Source organism: Coenobita brevimanus, chromosome 5 (assembly GCF_032717465.1).
Source record: "Coenobita brevimanus isolate Jiangsu-jjx chromosome 5, ASM3271746v2, whole genome shotgun sequence".
In the NCBI taxonomy this organism is placed as follows: Eukaryota; Metazoa; Arthropoda; class Malacostraca; order Decapoda; family Coenobitidae; genus Coenobita; species Coenobita brevimanus.
This window is the reverse complement of record NC_136958.1, coordinates 11,081,786-11,097,322: the sequence shown is the minus strand read 5'-3', so window position 1 is coordinate 11,097,322 and position 15,537 is coordinate 11,081,786. Positions and strand designations below refer to the sequence as shown.

The 15,537-nt window shown below is 45.3% G+C and overlaps 1 protein-coding gene and 1 non-coding gene across 2 annotated transcripts in view; one reads left to right on the top strand and one right to left on the bottom strand.

Annotated features, from left to right (window-relative positions):
• The window catches only part of Dnaaf3 (Dynein axonemal assembly factor 3), a 122,284-nt gene that overhangs the window by 99,642 nt on the left and 7,105 nt on the right, over positions 1-15,537 (top strand). The window lies entirely within an intron of this gene.
• Positions 11,879-11,997, bottom strand: LOC145399246 (5S ribosomal RNA). The gene has a single exon (XR_013897255.1). It is a non-coding gene; the product is annotated as a 5S ribosomal RNA (ribosomal RNA).

The following is a 15,537-nucleotide window of genomic DNA, read 5'->3' as shown; positions in this document are numbered from 1 at the left end:
TTGTCAACTGCAGGTAAACTACTGCCATGAGGGAATTGTCCCATAGGAAAGATGAAATTATAGAGACATAAAACTTTTGGACCAGACATTGAAGGAAATGGAGAAAGTCCTAGAAGTTATGTGTAGGGAAAGAGTGAATATTGATAAGGTGCAGTTTAGGTTTAAGCCAGGCAAAGGGGCCAGCGATGTCATATGTTATTTATTGTTCATCAGCTTCAAGAGAAATAATTAGGGGGAGCTGCACTTTGTTTTTGTTAGTTTGGAGTAGGCCTTTGACAGAGTCCTTAGGCAGGTGGTGAAGTCGGCAGTGGGAAAGCTTTGAATCAAGGAGTGGCTGGTTAGGGTAATTATGGCTATGTATGTGGGTGCTTGTACCCAGGTGAGAGTGAATGGAGATTTGAGTGATGAGTTTTCTGTGAATGTTGACGTACATCGGGGTTCAGTCTTGAGCCCCTTATTGTTAGTCATGATCCATGAAGCCCTTTCACATGGCTTCATACATTGACATCCATGGGAGATGTTGTATGAAGATGATTTTGTGTTGACTGCAGAGAATGGAAGGGAGGTGGAGGAAAGATTCAGGAAGTGGAGAGATGGAATGAGGCATGAGGGCTTGATGGTAAACGTGATAAAACAAAAATGATGACATCGAGTTGTTGGCAGTACGTCAGAGCAGAGGGAGAGTGGCCATGTTTGGTTTGCCACAAGGGTGTGGGAAGTAACTCCATCTTTTGCAGTATTTGTGATAAGTAGGTGCATAAGGGATGTAGTGGTATTAGAGGTAGACTGTGAGATAATGCTGATTTCAGTTTGTAAAGCGTGCAAGGATTGATCTTGCTGGTGAGTTTCTTGGTGTGACTGTGTGAGAGAGTTTGTTATTTAGGTGGACATGTTATGTGTCAGAGGTGGGGTTGGAGCCACGTCTATGGCTAGAGTAAGGAGTGCTTGGAGGAAGTTCAGGGAGCTAGTGCCTCTCTTGACACTGAGTGGGCTCTCCCTCTGTGCTAAGGAATCTTTGTATGTGGCATGTGTTAGGAATGTGGTACTGTATATAGTGAGACCTCAACAGTCATATCTGTTGGCTAAAACATACAGAATCTATCTATCTGTCTATTGTCAGACGCCTTAATCCCATAAGGGGTGGCCACAAACAAATCGCTTCCATGTCATCCTGTCCTCTGCTGTTTCACTGCCCTCCTTCCAGCTCACACCCCCCTCTCTCATATACCTCTCCACTCCATTCCTCCATCTCATCCTTGGCCTCCCCTTTCCTCTCCCCCGTTCCACCTCACTCACATACACTCTCCTCGTCAGTCTCATTCTTCATCCTCTCCACATGGCCAAACCACCTCGGTGTGTTTCTCCTAATGCTTCCAATCACATCCACATCCACACCACAATGCTCCTTCACTTCTTCATTTGTTAGCCTGTCTTTCCATGTGACTCCACACGCTTCTCTCAAATAACTCATTTCCACTGCTCTCACTCATGACTTCTGTCCCTCCAAGCTTCACTTCCATACATTAGAGTTGGTATCACAGTACTGCCGTGTAGTAACTTTTTCACTTCCATGCTCACTTCCCTGTTTCTTATCACTGCTTTCAAGGAACCAGCAACCTTTCTCCCTTGTTGTACCCTTTCAAGAACTTCACTCTCCAAACTTCCATCCTTACTCATCACACTACCCAAGTACTTAAATGCACTCATATTTTCCATTTCCTCCACATCCAGCCTCACTGTACATTCACTGACGTCATTTCTCTCGAAGACCATAGCTTTCCTCCTCCCTACATTCACCTTTAGATTCCGTTTCTTACACATTCTCCCAAACTCATCCACCAAGCCTTGCAGCTCCCCTTCGTCTTCACTTAACAACCCAGTATCATCTGCAAACAACAGTACAGGGAGTTTCCAAACATTGCCCTCTCTCATCAGGGCCACATCAAAATCCACCGCCCAGCCTTGTATCTCTTTTATAACCCCATCCATATACAGATAGAACAGCCATGGAGACACGACACATCCCTGTTTCAATCCATCCTTCAGGTAGAAAAATTCACTAAGTTCACTGTCCACATGCACTGCAGCCTTAGCACCATCATACATACTCTTAACAGCATTCAACAACTTGCCATCTACTCCATATATTCGTGATACTTTCCACAATCTTTTTTTATCCACTCTGTCAATAAGTATCCTACTATATACTTTTCCTATTACACTAAGAAGACAAATGCCCCTATGATTACCACATACTTCTTTTTGCCCTTTTCCTTTGTACAGGGGAATAATTATACCTGACATCCAATCCTCCGGGACCCCACCTTCCTCCCATGTCAATCTGCACATCTTCCACATCCATTCTACAGTATTACTATCTCTCCCTCATCCTTCAGCATTTCACCACACACTCCATCAATTCCTGGGGCTTTCCCCAATTTGACTTTTTCATTGCTTCCACAGCTTCCATCCTACTGATTTCTTCCTCTCTTCTCACATCCCTGCTTCTCCCAGCCATTCCCCAGCCACTTATACTCGCATTACTCTCATTCTCTATGTTCAGCAATTCCCTAAAGTGTTCTCTCTATCTGCTCAATTTTTCTCCCTTCACTGCTAGTAATCTATCATTTTTATCATTCACTCCCCGACTAACTTCATTGCCACCCTGTCTAACTCTCTTTACCTCTTTCCAGAATATTTTCTTACATTCCCTCCACTTTACACTAAAATTCCTTCCTAATTCCTCATCCACTCTCTTCTTACTCTCTCTTACTAATCTTTTCACCTCTTTCTTCCTCTCTCCATATAACTCACTCTTCTGTCTCTCAACTTCTTCCACGACCTTGTTTCTCATCCACTCACTATATGCATTCTTCTTTTGTGCCACAGCCTGTCTCACCTCTTCACTCCACCATGCTGTTCTTTGCACCCCCATTCATTATCTCTTCACCCCACAAACCACCTCACATGCTGCACAGATTTCTTCTTTGAATATCTTGCACAGATCTTCCACATCCCCCATCTGCTCCAGTCCATATTTACCCAATTGCTCCTCGACTTCTCTCTTAATTCTGCCATTTTCTCATCCTCTTGTAACCTTTCCGTTTTCCTTACGTATACTACTTCCTTGCATAGACTACATACAGAAATGGCAAATATATGGTGGATGTGTAGTGTGTTCTTGAATTTGAGACCTGGGGGGGGGGTATAAGTATACAATTGATGAGCTGAGAGGAAGGATGGGACTGGAGTGTATTGATATTTTGATTAGGAAGGGCAGATTGAAATTGTTTGGGCATGTGAAGACAATGGAGGATGACAATTGGGAGTGGAATATCAGGGGTAAGGCTGCAAGAGGGAGACTGAAGAAGACCTGAGACAAGGTCATAAAGTGTGACCTCAGGGATAAGGTACTGAATACAGAGGCTTCCAGAGATATTACAGCATGGAAAGCTGCCATTAGGTGACCTAGGCTGATGCATTCAAGCATATTGGAGCCTTTATAAATGATATGATACGATACGATATGATGTAAATACAACATAGATATTAAAAAGACAACCCGTAATGAAAACTGCAAAAGGACATAAAAAAGGGCAATACATAAGGATAATAGCAAAAAGGGCATTAAACAATGCAGTACATGAAACTCTCATTTATCCGTTGTCTCAATATCCAGCCCAACGCAACGTTCGGCAGTGTTGGCTCAGCTCTATTAAAGCAATATCCAGCTAAATTCTGCAACATCTGGCAATGAACTGGGAAGTAGTCGGTGGTTCTATGCAACATTAGTATGCGAGGCATATCAAGCTGCTCGTACGTAGTAGCCAACTGATGCCCGGAAAAACCTTTGCAACATGCCAGCCAGTGAGCCCACCCACAACATGCCAGCCAATCAGAATTCATTGCCGGAATGGCCCCCTACGCTGTCACTCTCTGTCTCTTGTGGATCTCTTTCAGTAAAGATGTATGTATGTGCATTGTTCTTGTGACCATGCAGAGACAAAATCCCAGTGTTAAGACTTATTCTGTGGCCTCCCATACCTTGCTTGTTGTTGTTGCAAAGCTTGTGGCCTCTCAGTGCTTCATATCCTATTGCTTTATTGTTATTTTGAAATTACTGTACAGTTAATTACTGCTGGTAGACCACACAGGATTAAGTGCACTAAACTGTCCTGTATGTTGTACACCTCTACTCTCCATTGATGCCAACACTAGGTGAGTACATATGTACACCCATACCTCAATATCTGGTAGTGTTGCGTACTGGTGGGAGTGTTCAGTCAGTGACTATGTCAGATATCAAAGCAGTTTTCCCCATAAGATTTTGAAGAAAAGCCAGAAATGTGTTCCAGGCCCAAACCCAAACTCTCATATACCTTACTTAGTCTACAGAGACTGACACAGAAACATCGTAGGTAATGTTATTATCCTCACAAACAATGCTATTGCTAAAAAATGAGATGCAAACATCACATGAAGGAAAGTATTCAGGTCAATAGACGCAGCAAGAGTGGGAGAGTGGATGGGCAGGCCGGGCAGGCGGGGACCAGGGAGGGTGAGGGGATGGGGAGGGAGACAAGCAGAGGTAGGGGAGGATGGGAGGATGGGGAATGTGACAAATGGGGGTGGGGAGGGTGGGGGGATGGGAAGGGAGACAAGCTGGGGTGGGGAGGGTGGGGGGATGGGAAGGGAGACAAGCTGGGGTGAGGAAGGGTTGGGGGATGGGAAGGGAGACAAGCAGGGGTGGGGGAGGGGGAGGGAATAGAGAGGGAGACAGGCTGGGGTGGGGGAGGGTGGGGGGACAAGGAGGGAGACAAGCAGGGGTGGGAGAGGGTGGGGAAATGGGGAAGGAGACAAGCAAGCATCGGGAAGGGCAGGGAGACTGGGAGGGAGAGAAGAAAGCCAAACTGACCCACCAACCCCCACCTGTCTCTCTCTCACATGCACGCATGCACGCACGTACACTCACGCACACACACACACACACACACACACACACACACACACACACACACACACACACACACACACACACACACTCTTGGGAGACAAGTGGGAATGGGGAAATATGGGGGGATGGGGAGGGAGACAACCGTGGGTGGGGGAGGGCAAGGGAATGGGGAGGGAGACACACCTGGCAGTGATGAGCATGGTGGGGGATGGAGGAGGGACGGGGGAAGAAGAGAGGAAATGAAAGGAGGACAGGGAGAGCCTCCACATCTGCGTTCAGATGCGCTTGTTTCAAACCTAGAGAGTGGCGGAGTGTTCGGACTAGCGAATCGACAGCCTTTCAGATTGTGGGAATGTTCCCCGATTTCTTTTATTTGGTGTAGTGAATCGTCAGTTAGCGATGTGCCGGATATCGGGGTATCCTGTACTGTATTATTGTAATGTGTTAATTACTGTATTGTATTTTATGTTTTATTTTCTTCTGTTACTCATGGGAAAGTTTTTAGGATAGAGAGTCAAGAACAGCAGGACAAATAAATAAATCAATCAATCAATCATTTCCTGCGGCACCCCACGGGATGCATAGGGCCTCGATGAACTCTCTCCACCAATATTTGTCTCTTGCCATCCCCTTCAGGTCCCACCAACACTCCTCGCCTGCTTCTCTTTTCATTGTCCTCAATCAGGTTTCCCTTGGCCTACCTCTACCTCTTCTTCCTCTAGCAGTCCACTCTGGCACATCCTGTATTAAACTGCCTTCTTTTCTGTATATGTGCCCCAGCCACTTCCAGCGAGATAGAGTCACATATTCATTAACTGGTTCCACTCTCGTAATATCCCTTACTCTTTCATTTGTAACTCTCTCTTGCCACTTTACCCCAAGGATCCTTCTCAGTATTTTATTCTCAAATCCTAATACTTTCTGATCTGTTGCAATTGTAATGTACCATGATTCTGTCTATCTATCTCTTGCCAGATGACTCAATCCCGTTCAAGGTGGCCACAAACAAATCGCCTCCACGTCCCCCCCCCCCCCCCCCCCCCGCCATTTCACTGCCCTGCTCCCAACTCATACACCTCTCCACCCCATCCCTCCATCTCATCCTCGGCCTCCCCCTCCTTCTTCCCCCCTCCACCTCACTCACATACTGTACACTCTCTTCGTCAGTCTTTCACCCACCATCCTCTCCACATGGCCAAACCACCTCAGTGTATTCCTCCTACCGCTTCCTATCACATCCACATCCACACCACAACGCTCCTTTATATTCTCATTTGTCAGCCTGTCTCTCCATGTGACTCCACAGGCTCCTCTTAAATAACTCATTTCCACTGCTCTCACTCTTGACTTGTGTCCTTCCAGCAACGTCCAAGCTTCACTTCCATACGTTAGAGTTGGTATCACAATACTGCCATGTAGTAACTTTTTCACTTCCATGACTCTATCTATCTATCTATTGCCAGATGCCTCAATCCCGTTTGGGGTGCCCACAAACAAATCGCCTCCAAGTTGCCCTGTCCCCCGCCATTTCACTGCCCTGCTCCCAATTCACACCCCCCTCTCTCATATACCTCTCCACCCCATCCCTCCATCTCATCCTCGGCCTCCCCCTCCCTCTTCCCCCCTCCACCTCACTCACATACACTCTCTTCGTCAGTCTTTCACCCACCATCCTCTCCACATGGCCAAACCACCTCAGTGTATTCCTCCTACCGCTTCCTATCACATCCACATCCACACCACAACGCTCCTTTATATTCTCATTTGTCAGCCTGTCTCTCCATGTGACTCCACAGGCTCCTCTTAAATAACTCATTTCCACTGCTCTCACTCTTGACTTGTGTCCTTCCAGCAACGTCCAAGCTTCACTTCCATACGTTAGAGTTGGTATCACAATACTGTCATGTAGTAACTTTTTCACTTCCATGACTCTATCTATCTATCTATTGCCAGATGCCTCAATCCCGTTTGGGGTGCCCACAAACAAATCGCCTCCAAGTTGCCCTGTCCCCCGCCATTTCACTGCCCTGCTCCCAATTCACACCCCCCTCTCTCATATACCTCTCCACCCCATCCCTCCATCTCATCCTCGGCCTCCCCCTCCCTCTTCCCCCCTCCACCTCACTCACATACACTCTCTTCATCAGTCTTTCACCCTCCATCCTCTCCACATGGCCAAACCACCTCAGTGTCTTCCTCATAACACTTCCTATCACATCCACATCAACACCACAACGCTCCTTTATATCCTCATTCGTCAGCCTGTCTCTCCACGTGACTCCACAGGTTCCTCTTAAATAACTCATTTCCACTGCTCTCACTCTTGACTTGTGTCCTTCCAACAATGTCCAAGCTTCACTTCCGTACGTTAGAGTTGATATCACAATACTGTCATGTAGTAACTTTTTCACTTCCATGCTCACTTCCCTGTTTCTTATCACTGCTTTCAAAGAACCAGCAACCTTTCTTCCCTGCTGTACCCTTTCAAGCACTTCACCCTCCAAACCTCCATCCTTACTCATCACACTACCCAAGTACAGTACTTAAACGTGCTCACATTTTCCAATTCCTCACCATCCAACCTTGCTGTACATTCACTAACTTCACCTCTCTCAAAGACCATCACTTTACTCTTCCCTACATTCACCTTTAGATTCCGTTTCTTACACACTCTCTCAAACTCATCCACCAAGCCTTGCAGCTCCCCTTCGTCTTCACTCAACAACACAGTATCATCTGCAAACAACAGTACAGGGAGTTTCCAAACACTATCCTCTCTCACCAGGGCCACTCCAACATCCACTACCCTACCTTGTACCTCTTTTATTACCCCATCCATGTACAGATTGAACAACCATGGAGACATGACACATCCCTGTTTCAAACCAACTTTCAAAGAGAAAAATTCACTTAGTTCACCATCCACACGCACTGCAGCCTTCGCACCATCGTACATACTCTTCACAGCATTCAACAACTTCCCATCTACTCCATATATTCTTAACACTTTCCACAATCCTTGTCTATCCACCCTGTCATATGCTTTCTCCAAATCCATGACTCATGCCCATAAATTAAAATTGGTCTAACCATGGACTTGTAAATTTTCACTTTAGTACTGGTATGTACTGAAAGCATATTATTATGCCAAACAGATTTCAACATTCCAACAGCTCGCCAGGCCTGTCTAATCCTCTCCACAGTTTCATTGTTTAATGATCCATTAGATGATACAATCGTTCCCAGATATTTAAAGTTTTTTACATTCTTCACCACATTATTCCCAATTACACAATCGATTTGGTTCTCCACGTTCATATTAACAGTTTCAGTCTTTCCACAATTTATTACCAATCCCACTTTTTCTCCTTCCTCCACCAGACAATCAAGCACCCTCTGCATCTCATAAATACTGTACTTGCTCAAATCAGTACTATATCATCAGCATAGTCCAAATCCATCAGCTTCTTATTTTCTTTCCAGTTAATTCATGCACCTGTTCTCCTTACAACCTTTCTCATAACATAACCCATAACCAAAACAAACAGCAATGGCAAAAGAACTCCTCCTTGAATCACTCCTGACCTAACTTCAAATGGATCGCTCAAAGAACCACCCACCATTACCTTACAATAAGTACCTTCATGCAGGCTTCTAATAATATTTACAAACTTTTCTGGTATACCATAGAATCTCATAATTTTCAACATAGCTCCACGTGAAACACTATCAAACGCCTTTTCAAAATCCACAAAACACATACTAAGTGGCATTTTCATCTCAGCTTGTTGCATTAGATGCCTTACAATAAAAATCTGATCATTACAACCTTGACCCTTTCTAAATCCCGTTTGTTCTTCTCTTAAAATTTTATCAGTTACTGGCTCTATTCTGTTCAACAAGATTTCGGACGAATAAATACATAGAAAAAAAAAGGCATGCACTTCATTGGCGGAAAGTGTGTGGTACCTGTACGGCTTTCTACCTAACGAACCGATTCTAACTGCCAACGAGCTCGCAATGTCTTACAGTATCTTGGCAAGTCCATTCTACTAAATGTTACTCATAAAAACATGGAAAAATAAACAAAAGAAACTAGTACAGAACATTTATTGGTGAACTGATGTTTTGGAAAGTAGTGTTGTACAGTAGAATTATCACAACTCCCTTGTTCACAGTTATGTAAATGTCCACAGCCCACCAATTTATTACTTACCTGACTGCTGTCACTCCACCCCTCACTCACCATTCAGATGTTTTGCAGATAGTACAGTAAATTCATATGAATTGCATGGAAAATTAAACTTAAGAAGTAAATTTTTCGCATTTATTGGTGAACTCATAATTAGGAATGACGTGTTGTACCTGTACAGTAGAATTATCGCAACTCCCTTGCTCACATTTACTATGTATGTATGTACTGTATATATATATATATATATATATATATATATATTGTATATATATACACATATGGCTGCAGCCTGCCAGTTTATTCTTTACCTGTCCGTTGTACTCCACCTCTCACTTGCCACTCAGCTGGTTTGCAGATAATACAGTAAATACATACGAACTGCAAGTGCAATAATTTTATCCAACAATACAAACCATCATTTCTGTCAGGTAGATTTTAGTGCAAATGCATTCTAAAATGATATATAAATTCATCAGAGAATGCACTTGAGGAATAAATTGGCAGGCCACGGCCGTACGCAACTGTGAGCAAGGGAATTGTGATAATTCTATCTGTCTATCTATCTATTGCCAGATGCCTCAATCCCGTTCGGTGTGGCCACAAAGAAATCGCCTCCACGTTGCTCTGTCCCCCGCCATTTCTATGCCCTGCTCCCAACTCACCCCCCTCTCTCTTATACCTCTCCACCCCATCCCTCCATCTCATCCTCGGCCTCCCCCTCCCTCTCCCCCCCTCCACCTCACTCACATACACTCTCTTAGTCAGTCTTTCACCCTCCATCCTCTCCACATGGCCTAACCACCTCAGTGATAATTCTGCTGTACAATATTTTTTGCTAATGAACATCACTTTATCAATAGATGCTCAAGATTTATTTGTTTAGCTTATTTTTCCATGCAGTTCATATGTATTTACTGTATTATCTGCAAAACAGCTGAGTTGATCGGGGGTGTGTTTAAGATGAGGTTATATTTCAAATGGAATTGTTTATGTGGTCCTGGATACAAGTGGTATTATTTATACCAGTAAAGTGCACTTTGTGAGCGCGTGATGAGCAAGCGAGCGTTTGTACATACACCTGTCATCTTAATTTGATCTTGGTGTAAACTTTTAACATTTCCGGAGAGGTAGTTGAACAGTAACAGAGGAATAACTGAGCTAAAATATTTACTTTCTCACATTTTCTTTCTGGATGTGCATATAGTGAGGCGCCGTAGCATTTATCACACGTGCTATGTACAGTTCTCTGCTCCCAACTTGCTGTGTCAACGAACTGCGTCGGTAAACACTTGGTTATTGATCAAATGATAAAACCCAGAAATGGGGCGATTATCTTTGCTGATTTCACTCCTTAACCCCTAAAACGCGGGTGTTTACAGTCGATCCCCCCCGAGTGGCGGGGTTGTATTGCGGTCTGAGTACCTGTAGGAAAATATTCGCCAAAAATCAGAGATTAACCCTAGAACATTATACTTGGTATGGCAGATAGTACTTACATTCAGCTTTCTCCAGAGACAGGTGTTGAGCCTTCGTGGACTACCCAAGGACTTGTGGAGACTTGCAAAGTTGGGTAACCAAATTTTCACTTTCACACCTCCAGCAACCCGGTTTCCCCTCTACCACAGCCTCATTCTGTCACAGTAAACTTTATACTACAACGTAAAGGTAGTTAGGAATCCGTATTTGTATAATAAGCACTGAAAATAAGGCTAAAATCAACGGAGCATACGGCCGACATGCACTGTGGCGGCGGTTTTCCCATCACTCAACAAACATTTCCATTTTCACAGCTAAAAACATGTATACTGCATTATTTTCAATCATATTACTTCCCAAAAGATCACCACGGCGCGCTTTTTATTCTGCCTTACGTCCGCCACTTTATTCTCGTTCCTGTCGGCCGCTTGCACTGACTGGGAAGAGCTAGAACTCGCCACAATCTCACTTTGAAAGCCTGCAGTAAACTGACACTAAACAGAGGCAAAAGCTAGTGTTACAACTGGGGAAACAAGCATTTCCTAGTAGCATAAACTGCTTGTGAGAGGAGATCGCAGATTTACAGTTCTGAGCGCTCAGAGCGCTGCCATGTATCACAGCCAGGCTGGCCGGGCCGTGGTAGGGGGGGTACGGGGGGAAAACGCGATATTTGGCAACAACTGAGGTCAGTAGTACAAAGGTAAAGTATGCTAGTTGTAGCTAGAGGATGGTGGTACTGATAGACAATACCAGCTGGAGCCTGCTTGCCCGCGGTTATTCAAAATTTACTAAAATCGCAAACGCGACGACCCGCCGTCCTGCCCTTATGGCCGAACGTCGCAAACGCGACGATCCGCGTTTTAGGGGTTAAACATAGAAAAAAAATTTATGTAAAATTATGAGCATAATATTGGATATTTCATTGTTGGAATTCATGCAAGAAAATGTAGTGTTACAACAGGTAATCTTTTAAAATTCTGTTTCATAGTGGAGCATGTCAGTTAAATGCCTTGGTACATTCTCTTGGGAAGCTGGGATTCCAAGGGGTTTGTTTGGTCTCACGAACAAATATATAGCTAAAAACAAATTTTATTGAATGTATCCACTACATGCTAAAAGAATCTTTTCTTTGTCTCCATCCATCCATCCATTGCCAGACGCCATGTATCCCAGACGGGGTGGCCAAGGGCTTAGAGTTAATTGTTTTACAGGGAGGGGCACTAATCCTCCACCAACCCCACTTGACGTAGGGATGCCAACAGCATCTGGTGTTCCCAGGCGGTCACCCATCCAAGTACTAACCAGACCCAATGTTGCTTAACTTCGCTGATCGGATGGGAAGCGGTGTACTCAACGTGGCATGGCCGTTGGCTTCTTTGTCTCACATAGTAGAAAAGTTTTTATCCTCTGAAACCCATCGCAGTCAGGCTGTGTCGTGTCGGGCCACTCATTTCTTAGCTGAACTTAGGGTAAACATCGCTTCGCTCGCTGCGCTTGCCTGCTTATAACCACAATGATATAGTCTATGTATAAGAGTATATATTAGATCTCTGGGAAAAATAAGGAACCGGGAAGGTAAATTCCCCAGGCTTTCTAGTTAATTGGGATTTTACCGTACAGATTACTGTACAGTACTGTATCAAGAAGCAGTCCCTCACTTATCCGGATGCTACATATCCAGTTATACTGCATATATGGACATGAAGCCTTGGCTGTATTTGGTCCGTATCCAGATTTATTTGCCATAACTGGACATAAAAGTTCCGACTTTGGCAGCTGGCCGGATCAAAAAAGTCCGTTGGGTGGTTCACCGGCCATGTGTGGGTAATATACCATAACCCACAACCAGAGGAAACAAGGCTTTCTAGCTCCCATCCGAATGGTCAAAATCCCCTGGCCACCCCGATCCCAGGAATCATACTGGCAGTGGGCAAGGAAAACAGATGTAACCCACATGCTGAGTGATAATGGCTGTCCAGCCCCCTACTGAATGGTTGAAATCCTCTGGCCACCCCGATCACCGGTAACATTCTGGCAGCACGTGAGGAAGACAGCGTAACCCACAAGCTGAGTGAAAATGGCTGTCTGGCTCCCCCGTTAATGGTTGAAATCCCCTGGCTGCCTGGATTAGTCGGAAACTCCCAGCCACGCACGACCATCCGCCCCCTTACCAAGTGGTCAGAGTCACATTGCCATCCGGATTACTTTGCCACGTTTTAGGCCCATGATACAAGGACGCAGTGTTTTTGTCACGTTTGCGACATTCCTTTGCGAAAAGGACCCATGCGCTTGTAGGTCAGTGTGCCGCGTTTTGCTTGCATGCTCATCGCCAAGCATGGGTAGAGACATGGCGTACTCTTCAGTGCTACTGCACCTCAGTTCCTGCCTTTGTTTCTCTGCATGTGGACGTGCTTGGCTGAGGTTAAACAATGGCTGCTTCCATTGTTGCATTTGTGGTAATGCCCTACCTGCTGCAGGCCTTAATTTTCCTCTGTGGTGTTCTCATGTGTGTGATGCTAGCCCCATCACCACCCAAAAAACGCAAGAGGAAGGTTTTGACTCGTGAGATATTGGGTAAGGTCAAAGCAGGCTGGTCAACTTTACACATTTTGCGTGAATGTGACTTGGCCCATTCAACTTTGATATCAAGAAATCATGGGACGAGCTGACTCAGTACAGACAGGACTATGCCGATACCACTCACAAAGGCAACCGGAAAGTGATGTACCAGCCCCTCCACACGAGCACTGACCAGTCGACTTTGGTTTGGTTCTGCCAGCAGCGGGGTGCCAGCATGCTTGTACATGGGACTGAGTTGAAGGTTGCAGCTGAGAAGTTTGCACGCCTGCACAATGTGCATGACTTCAAGGCATCCGAGGGTTGGCTCCTCTGGTTCAAACTTCGACATGGACTTACTGGCCATAAGGCACGTGATGAGGCTTTGGACGTGGCAGTGGAGGATGTTGAGCTGTTTCGCCAAAAAGTGCAGTGCCTGATCAAGAAGGAGTGCCTTGCTCTTGCTAAGGTGTACAGTGGTGACAAAACTGGCCTGTTCTTCCACTCCTTGCCCACCAACACCTTGGCAGAAGAGACAGAAGAGGCTGTGCCTTGTCAGAAGTTGTCCAAACAACGTGTCACAGTGTTGTGCAGTGCCAACGCTAATGGGATGCTCTGCCTCAAACCTGTTATTGTTGAACGGCAAAACAGCCACGTTGTCTTCGTGGTTTGATGGATAGCATGCCTGTTGTGTGGTACCATTCACTAAGGTGTGGTTTACCACAAAGATCTTCAGAGATTGGTTCCACAGTCACTTTGTCAAGGAGGTTATCCGTTATCAAATGGAGGAACTTGGTATCCCTCACATCCAGGTGAAGGCTCTCCTGATCCTCGACAGTACCCGTGCGCATCCGTCAGAGAAGGATTTGCTTGCTGATGATGGCTGTAAGGTGCATGTTTCTGCCACCTAATGTGACTGCTCTCATTCAACCAATGGACCAAGGTGTTATCTTGGCAACCAAGAGACTGTATCGCCAGAGGTTCCTTGATGAGGTGGTGGTGCTTGAGGACAAGGAAGGGGTTGACACACATGGGGAGCGGACCTTAGAGAATCTGCGGCATTACATCATATCTGAAGTGTTCATCCGGGCCAGTGCTTGGAAGGAAGTCTCCCTCAAAACCTTGGAAAGTGGTTGGTCTCTTCTCCCTCAGGGATACAAGGCCGTACACAACTTTCAAGGATTTAACCTAGATGATTTCCAACGAAAGGCAGGTGAGGGCATGGATGTCGACAATGTGAGGGATTGGTTGGACGACGATGGCAGCGATCTAGGTTATCAGACATCTGATAAGATCATTGCTGCTGTCTCTGCAGGGCAGACAGAGGAAAGCGACAAGGAATAGGACCATGACTCTGGGCACCCTGCCACTCCATCACTCCCTCATCTTGATGTGCTGCTGGGCAGCATTAAGCAGGTGCTCAAGTATGCTGAGCATCATCATTGCGACAGGGAGTTGGTGTCACTCACGCTGGTGATGGATCTGCGGGCAGTCGGGGTGTCATCCTCTGACAAAATCGCCGCACTTATCGTCAGATGAATATCGACTTCTTCTTCAAGCCTGCCACCCCCACAAGCGCCGGCCCCTTCTCCCCACCACGACCACCACCACTCGCTCGACCCCAGCCTTCACACTCGGACCCACAACCAAGCACACCAACAGCTGCTGAGTCGTCATTAGATGTGACCTTGAGGCTGTCACTAGAGAGTCCTGATGTTGGTAGGGCTCCATCACCTCGCTGATCGTCCCCGCTCATCGGGTGGCTTCAGTACATGAAGGAGGAGGAGTTCGTTGACCTTTGCTAGGTGGCTGTATTAGCCACTAGACCACATGGGATATCCGTAGACCTTCTGCAGCCTGGCGGGTTACAACACCTGTCTGCCGTTCACTGGGTGGTAAGTGTACTGTGTTTTTTTTTTTTTCTAAATAATTTTTATTGTTTATCCATTGATTTCTTAGTGTCTAGGATTATGCTACAAATTGCAATGTGTGTTTTGATGTCTAAAAACTGCCAAAAGACTGCAGAACACTGCCAAAATTAGGAGGAACTGTACATATTGGTAGGGCCGTGCATATTGGTATTTTTGTTGTTGATGTTTATGCATTGTTTTCTTAGCATTTAGGATTATATTGCATATTCAAATGTGTGCTTTGATGTCTACAAAGAGCCGAAAGACTGCACAACACTGCCAAAATTAGGAAGGGTACTGTACATATTGGTAGGGTTGTGCTTATTGGTAGCTTATTTGTTTCTTCTTTCTTAAAAATTGTTTATGCATTGTTTTCTTAGTGTTTAAAATTATATTGCATATTGCAATGTATGTTTTGATGTCCAAAAAGAGCTGAAAGACAGCAA